Source organism: Gossypium raimondii, chromosome 7 (genome assembly GCF_025698545.1).
Source record: "Gossypium raimondii isolate GPD5lz chromosome 7, ASM2569854v1, whole genome shotgun sequence".
NCBI classification, from domain to species: Eukaryota; Viridiplantae; Streptophyta; class Magnoliopsida; order Malvales; family Malvaceae; genus Gossypium; species Gossypium raimondii.
Window position 1 is genome coordinate 16,833,514 of NC_068571.1, and position 8,661 is coordinate 16,842,174.

The window sequence follows — 8,661 nt, forward strand, 5'->3', positions numbered from 1 at the left end:
TATATAAGTAGTTGTAAAAGGAAGATTCATTCGAGATTCAAGGAATGCTACTAGTCATCCATTACTAATGTAAACTAAATCATTCATCAAAGATTTGAAGCAACAACATTTAGTAAAATTTATCCAACTCATTCATCGATAATTTGCAAGATTTAAGAATTAAGCATCGAATGTAACAAAAATTTTTAAACACATATGCGTTAACCATAATAAACCTTGCATGCTTCATTAAACTCATTTTTTTTGAAATGTGGGTGTATTTCCAAACCCCATATGCATTCCCCCAGAATTAAAGTTTGTATTGTCCCCAATGCACTAACATTAAAATGCGATGACAATAAAAATGTAACGATAATGTGCACTAACAAAATGAAAATTATAGCTACATGCAATGCATGAATACTACAGCTAAAACTTAAAATAAACTAACTCAATTTTCTCAGCCATCAATGTTTCTGCACGATGCTTCTTCTTTCTCCTATTTTTCTCCTCCTTGCACTTTTTGTTTTTGAAGTGCTTTCTCTTCCTTTCATTGGGCTTCGCACGATCCTTAGATCTCTCCTTAATTTCCAACACTGCCCCGGTATCATCGGTTAGGTTCGATGTAGACCACTATCGCCAATGAGTTGTGCTGCTGCTTATTGGTTACCTTTGCAACTTTCATTGGTCTAGCTCTATCTTGCTCCAAATTATCAGTAGTTGCACCCACAATCTTTGATGCATTGACAATGTTCTCAGCAGCTTCTTTCTCAGTATTTTCTTCCTTGCCCTTCTCGTTCACAACTGTAACACGGGCTTCCTCTTCTCCTACATCAACTTCCTCCTTAATAGCAGATGCCTCTTGACCAGCAATGAAGTCACCCTCGACCAGGCTATCAATCCTTCGCATACATTCCTCAATATCCCTTGAGTCCTCTTCTTTCTCATTATCAGAGACGTGCATTATGGGAGGGGATTCCATCGATCTATCTCAGTCTCCTAAGTTATCTTCCTCAAATGAGGTGATACGAGCACGCCCTGGGAACACCCTTGGACCAGATTACCGCGCGAGGCTTACCATATTTCACAAGCTGAACTAGCTCAAATCCAGCTCGTTGAGCTCAATTCAGCCCGATTCTAGCTCCTCGAGCTCATTTCCATCCTTTTATTTATGCATTTTATTAGTTGTTGGAATAAATTAAATATGTTGGTTAAATTAGTTAGTTCAGCTCAAATAATTATTAAGAGTTTAATTAGTCAAATCTAGACATTTTAATTATGTGTTAAATATGTTTTATTTTAATGCATGCATTTAATATGTCTTAGTTAGTACATATCATTAATTTGTCTTAGTATATTACATCATTTTAATGTGTTTTTTTAGCTCCAACCAAATTAATGTGCAGGTTTAATGTGTCTAAAGTTGGGACAAATTTAATTCATGTTTCAATTAATTTTGTCTAGCCGAATTTAATTCGTCTTAGTTGCTGTTGAATTTAATTTGAGTATTAGTTATTATTTGTTTTTAATGTGTCTTACCTTAGGCAAATTAATAAAATGTTCCAAATTAATGTGTTTAGTTGTTGCCGAATTTAACATATCTTGAGCTCATTCAATTTGCTGGATTAATTTGTGCAGCCATGTGCATGGACGACAATTAAGAAGCTGAGCTGATGGTTTAATTTTCCAAACACCTTTTCGTGTACAGCAAAGGACACATGAAGAGCTGTTGTTTTTCTTTCTTTCCAAAGCTGACCATTTAGCTGCTTAATTCTTTTCACATTGTTGGAGGTTCTTTCCACATGGCATGACTGTTCAGTTTTGTGCATTCACACACAAGGGGCTGCTCACATTCAACTTTCATACCTGATGGCCATTGGAGTATTCAAGACACCATTAAAATCATCAAGGCTGTTCAACTAACCAAAGTAGCACAATTAAAGTCATTCAAGCACTATGGCCGAGTCTCCTTGAGTCAAACTCAGCTCCCAAAACACCTCAATTAATTTCCAGCTGAAACCAGCCATTTAGAAGCTGTCCATTGATATCCTCTATGCACAAGGAACTTCAAGGAAGCTACTTGGAAATTTCATGGAACTTTCAGCTCATTAAAAGCTGAAATCAAATGTCCATTTGGTTACTAAGTGTCCATTCGACTATCCTAGGAATTTAGCTATAAATAGTTTACTTTGTAATCATTTTCGGGTAAACAATATACCTTGACATTTTTCTGAATTTTAATTCATTTGTGAGTTTATTCAACTCTCTAAATTCGTTTAAGACTCAAGTAGACTTATCTAGCTTGCTAGTGGCGTCTTTCTTGATTTTTTGAACTTATCACTCTAATCCCGAGTGTGGCGTTCAACCATTTGATACCTTTGGTTCCTAACTCTTTATAGTTAGTGGGTTAAGGTCCTTTTTAGCACCTTAAGTGACTTATAAGTTTCGGGTCAATACTCTCTATACTAAGTTTCGGGTCAATACTCTCTATAGTATTGGTTTACTCTTGTCCTTAAGCTCAACTTTCCGTTCTATCCAACATTCTGATTTGTTTGCTTCAAAACCTTAGCCGAATCTTCATCTTCATTCACCTAGCCATTTCTATCATTATTTAACTTAGCCTGTAACACCCCAAACTCGGCCTAGAAGTTAGGCTCGAATCTGGCGTGTCACATTGAAGAGTTTTTCAAAAACCATGTTTTTGTTAAAACCCTTCTTAAAATTTCAACTTCTTGCCATTTAAAACTTGTACAAAACCTTAGTTTGCGTTTGTTTATTTTCAGTCGAGGTTTAATAAAAGTTATTACCTTTAAAACCTTATTGTTGCGAAAGCTTAATTTAAAAGTAACCGATTTACAAAAACGTGATGTTTAAAGATTAAGTTGTGAAAGCGTAGTGTTTTGAAAAACCGTGTTCTACTTCTAGCAGATATAAATCACAATCACATCAAATCCCAAATTAAAGACCAGAAATTAAAAGAAGCCTTATTACAACTCGGATCAAAACCAAATTGCTTAAGTAAATGAGCAAAACAGAATAAAACTTGTGCTATTGTGTGGCCCTCTCCGAGTCCCTCGTAGCTCCGAACCGTCTAACGTTGGGGATTACCTGAAAGGTTAAAAACAGGGTGAGTTTATGAAAACTCAGTGTGTAATCCCCTTATTAAAAAAAAGAATCAATCTAGCCCTAAGCCCTTTGACAGTAATAGTATAGTGTGGGCCTTAGCCCAAAACAGAAACAGTGTGGGCCTAAGCTCGATACATATCAGTATGGTGCAAGTATGCAAACCCATCCCAATCCAGCCATCACACCACCCGTACCAACCCAACACACCATGTGGGGACAGAGTCGACCCACCCAGCCCTAACACCAATATCGCAGCATAGCTGCCAGTAGCTAGAATGGCTAAGAGTCGTAAACAGGATAGCTATAAGCTATAAATAGAATGCCTACAAGCCATAAGTATAGTAATATGATTGGCACAAAGCCATCAGTAGCAGTGATATGATCGGCACACAGCCATCAGTAACGGTAATATGATCGGCACAAAGCCATTAGTAGCAACGCACCAAAGCTGCTAGCAGCAGTATATGTGGCCAAGCCACCAGTAATAGTGATTGTGGCAGAGCTACCAGTACAGTACTTTCTCCATAACAGTATCCCAACCCATACAGTATGTCGTGTATGCAGAATGCCATGCTCAAAATCAGTCATTCAAATCACAGACAAACCAGTCATACCAAACACAAACAAATAAGTCATTTAACCATAGATAATTAAATCATTTGACCTCGAGGGTATTACGATCATTTTACCTTACAGGGGCATTACGGTCATTTTACCCTAAAGGGTATTACGGTCATTTTACCCTAAAAGGGCATTACGATCATTTTACCCTACAGGGGTGTTACAGTCATTTTACCCTATAGAGGTATAACAGTCATTTTACCTTACAGGGGCATTACGATCATTTTACCCTACAGGGGTATTACAGTCATTTTAACCTACAAGGGCATTATGGTCATTTTATCCTACAGGGGTATTACGGTCATTTTATAACATTTTCGAAGGTCTACAGTCACCTCGAGCGATACAAATAACCTAAATGGTCATAACGGTGTAAATGGGCCCAAGGTTCATATTCAGCCCAAATGGGCCCACACGCTCGTGTGGCCCATTTAGCCCAAATTCGGTCACGGCTATGCGAACGTTATAGCCCAATCCAGTATTTGCCACTTAACGTAGATTAAATTCGTGTGGGGCCCACGAGCCTATTGGGCCCACACGACTCATTTTAGCCCAACGAGGCCCATTACGACCCAAGAGCACGAGAACGGTCGTGGTGGCCTCAACAGTCTAACACCCATATTCTTGGGCTCAGTTCACCATACGAGTGATCACATGCCCATGTGGCCTCAATCGCCGTATTTCCGGCTTTTCGACAGTAATGTTTTACTGTGTACAGATACACACACACTTTCGACTTTTTAGCCGATCATCGAATACCGCATAAAATACACACCTGAATACGAACTCTTATGAACAACCCTCGAGCACCATTAAACAAGGTATTTATCAATCGCTTGACAATAGGATCTCAACCTTCCTTGATAGTTATCTGCATATAAAGCAAATTTAGTAATCAAGATTGCTTATACATATGGGTTGAATCTATGGTTATTAGCCTAAAGAAAATGCAAACCCCAAACAAGGGAAAAGCATATTCAGCCAATACCAACCCACGACAACATATTCCAGTTCAGATCATTCACTGCTCACGAATTCGTTAAACCCGAAAGAACACCATAACAAAGGTAACAAAAAGAAGATAAGAATCGACATCTAAGGAAATAGAAGAGAAAAGCCAAAAGAGTAGAGATGCAGGGACCTACTAATCGATATTCTGCCAATGGAAACTATTTGAGTGACAGGGAAGAGAAGTTAGAATCGAGAGGCAGATGAGATGGTCATCCACCACGGCTTGAGAGAGAGGGAGAGTAGAAAAGAATTGACAATCAAGGACAAGTGAGAGGGTTGATGGCACAAACAATGTTCGGCTAACAAGGGAGGAAACGTTCAGCTACCCAAAACCAAAAATAAGTAAAGGCAAAGTACCAATGAGGGAGAGATACGAATTTTCAGCTTTTCGACTTTTCAGCTTTTGCCAATTCACAGAAGAGACAGTGTGATTACACACCTTTCACGAAAGCTAGCGAAACACCTTTTGGCACCAACCTACATTGATTTGAATATTCGGTCAGCCCTTCAATAACCAATATTTTCAAGTACTTAAACCACACTTAAACAATCATCACCTACCACGATTATAAGAAATATGGCCTACTCTTCTAAGATTCTTGGCCAAGGCATGATTCCATGTTCTTGACGATTCTTTGCTTAAGCAACGATTGGAAATGGTTACTCGATTATGATTTAAGAAAAATCCAACACCAAAATCACAACATAATTGGCCTACCAACCAACTTACCCCAATGATCAAACGATTGGTGAAGGGAAGATTTGGAACGCCTCTACCCACTAGAGAATCCTCTTTTCTCTTCTCAAGATTTTAACACCTAAAATCGATGATGAAATCGGTTAGAAAAGCTTAGGTATATTCGGCCAAGCGCAATAGAGAAAGGATAGTAACTGAAAGTACACAAAAGAGCCTTGAAGAAATCAGTTGGGGTGGGGAGAGTGGGAAGCAGAGAAGAAGAAGATGGTCACTAGGTTCGACTTTGAAAGAAAATAGAAGAATAGAGGGAAGAGAGAAGAGAAGTGCATGCGGCACTGTTAAGAGAGTAGAGAAAACAAAATATGGTGTTTGGCAGAGAAAGAAAAATGAGACAAAAAGAAAGTTACCTATTTGGTAAAAGAATAAAAGTCATATGACCGAATTTGCACTATGGGAAACCCACTTTCAGCCAACTGCTACTACACCCCTAATTCCACTCCCCAAATCTCTCAATACCCCTAATTTGAAACACTTTCAAACTCTTCCAAATCCTTATCCCATGAATCACTCCCCCAAGACCAATTCCACAACCACCTGAGCAGAATCCCACTACAACACAACCACTAGGCGTCATAACTGCAAAATAAAACCTCCCTTGCACATTCCAAGACTTAAACCTCAGGCCTCACAATACACAACACACCACCTTGCCACTAGACCACAGGCTTTTTTTATGTCACCTTTTGCCACATTTTATTCTTAAAGCCTACTGACTCCCAGGGTTTTATTCACCTAAAACCAAAATTTTTGTTACAGCCCAAGTTTAAACCCATGACTTCTCCAATACTTCTCAGGACCCTTAACCACTAAAGCAGACATACTTTTGTGTTATTCACTTACACATCTAAAATATCTAAGAGCAGTCTCCTATCTGATTCCAAGCTCAAGGCCCAATACTTCTAGGCCCGAAATTTGGAGCGTTACATATCCAATTTCAGCCATTCTCTTTATTCCCATTTGTTTCAACATCTAGCCGAGCCTATCCTTAATCTATCCTAAAACTCTTTGAAAACCTTTCATTTAAGCCTGCACTTAGCCAAATTCAATTAAACTCTAAATTGAACGTTACTTCTCCATTTTAACGATCGGGCAACAAATGACTCAAATCATCACCGAGGCGAGATCATATCATTTGGTATCAAAGCTAGCTGAAATCGAGGAGTACGGACATTCAAAGCTGTGCAAGTGAATGTATTTGAATGTATTTGTATGGAAACAAAAAGGAGGTACAAAATTTAAAAAAAAAGAGAAATTTCGGAGATAAAAAAAAGTTCTTGAAAAGTGTCCATAAGTTACCCGATCTTCAAAGCTATTTCTCCATCAAATTCAGACCCAAACGCCACACTTGGCACCATTATTTTTATTTTCTTTTCAGCCTACCTTGCACTCCTTACATCGACTACCTTTGTAAACCCACTTGAAGCTGACCCTAGATTCGCTTATAAGTCTAAACAAGTCAATTACGAATTTCAAGAGGCGAAGCGAGAGGTAAAAGGCACGAGTTTTGAGAGAGCATTGAAGTGTAGAAAAAGCCATTTAATGAGTGCAAACACGAGTGCGAGTGCCATCCAATATTTTTCTTTGTGAGTGAAACGTGAGGTATGTGGTGAGGTGTTTACTTTTTGTTTTGTTTTTAATCACTTTTCTTTTCAGCAATAAAATCATGTTTCGAGAAGAGTTTTCAGAGTCGAAATTCCAATATGTGATGCAAGAGATACGTAGAATGATGAAATCTAAATTTGACAAATTGCATGAATGATTGGATCGAGTGGGGAAAAGAGCTCGAAGAAAGCAAATTTCATCGAGTCGAGGGACGTAGATAAGATCATCATGGAAGCACACATCCAATGACTATTTGAGAAGAGATTCTTATCGTGATTCCTATTCATCAAGGAATTCGAGGTGAAATGAGGTGAGTTACGAGTTTGAAACCTTTCAAGGTGTCAAGTGAGAACGTAGAAATTTCCCTTCAAGTGCCTCAATGTATTCATCTATGAAGAATCAATCTTGAAGAGGTGATCATCGCCTGTTTGAAGACCTCTCTTCTTATTCTCAACGAAAAGTTTCTCATTTTGATTCCTTCTTGTATTCTTCCTGTTGTAATGAAATCAAAAAGCTTAGAGATGGTTTTGTAGACTTGCTTGCCCAAGTCTTGCTGTTGCGAAAGGAGAATGCCCTATTCTAGGTGGAAATGTCGCTTCAAAATGTTGTCTTGAAATTAGTCCTTGGCTACTGTCGTTAAAAAGATCATTGGCTCCTTTTTCTCCATTGGCATAGAGGATTCCGATTCATGAACTATAGTTGTAGAGGATGAGTGTTCTTTAGCTTGGTGGCTTTCTTGACTGATCCTTTCATTCTTGCCATATTTTGTTTGTTTTGTGGAGTGAAGATTGTTTAAAGTTGTAAAGGTACGGGCTTGGGGAAGAGGAAGTGAATAAAAATGGCTGCTTTGTATGTGTTACAGTTAGCATAGCGAAGGGGGTTTATAGTGAGTGAAAGAAGATGGAAATGTGCCCTTCATTCGTGGTGAGTCATATGTGATAGTACAATAGTATGAACTGCATTGACAATAAAGCCCAAGTGAATTGACAATGGTACTTAATTATTCTATAAGAAAGAAAAAAATAAAAAAATAAAACAAACTTGAGCAAAAACAAAAATAACATTATAATAAATTTCATAAAAATTAAAATTTTTTGTTTCAATCAATGCCTTTGGGACTACCACTTGGTTGCAATGAAAGTGTGTACCTTGATCACTAATCAATGCCTTTGGTGTGCTAAAGTGGGTGAGTATATGCTTGTGAAAAATTTAAGCACTGTCTTTGCATCATCCTTTGGGACTGCAACAGTTTCAACCCACTTCGAGATGTAGTCAACAGCTACTAATATATAAAGATTTTCAAATGAATTTGGAAATGGTCCCATAAAATCCATACCCTAAACATCAAACAATTCAACCTCCATAATTGGTTGTTGCAACATTTCATTACGTCGAGATATAGAGCCATTGCGCTAACACCTATCTCATTGACTCACAAAATTGTGAGTGTCTTTGAATAATGAAGGCCAGTAGAATATCGATTGGAGAATCTTACTAGCAGTTCACATGCCATCAAAATGACCTCTATAAGGAGCATCATGACAGTGCTTTAGGATTGAAAGCAT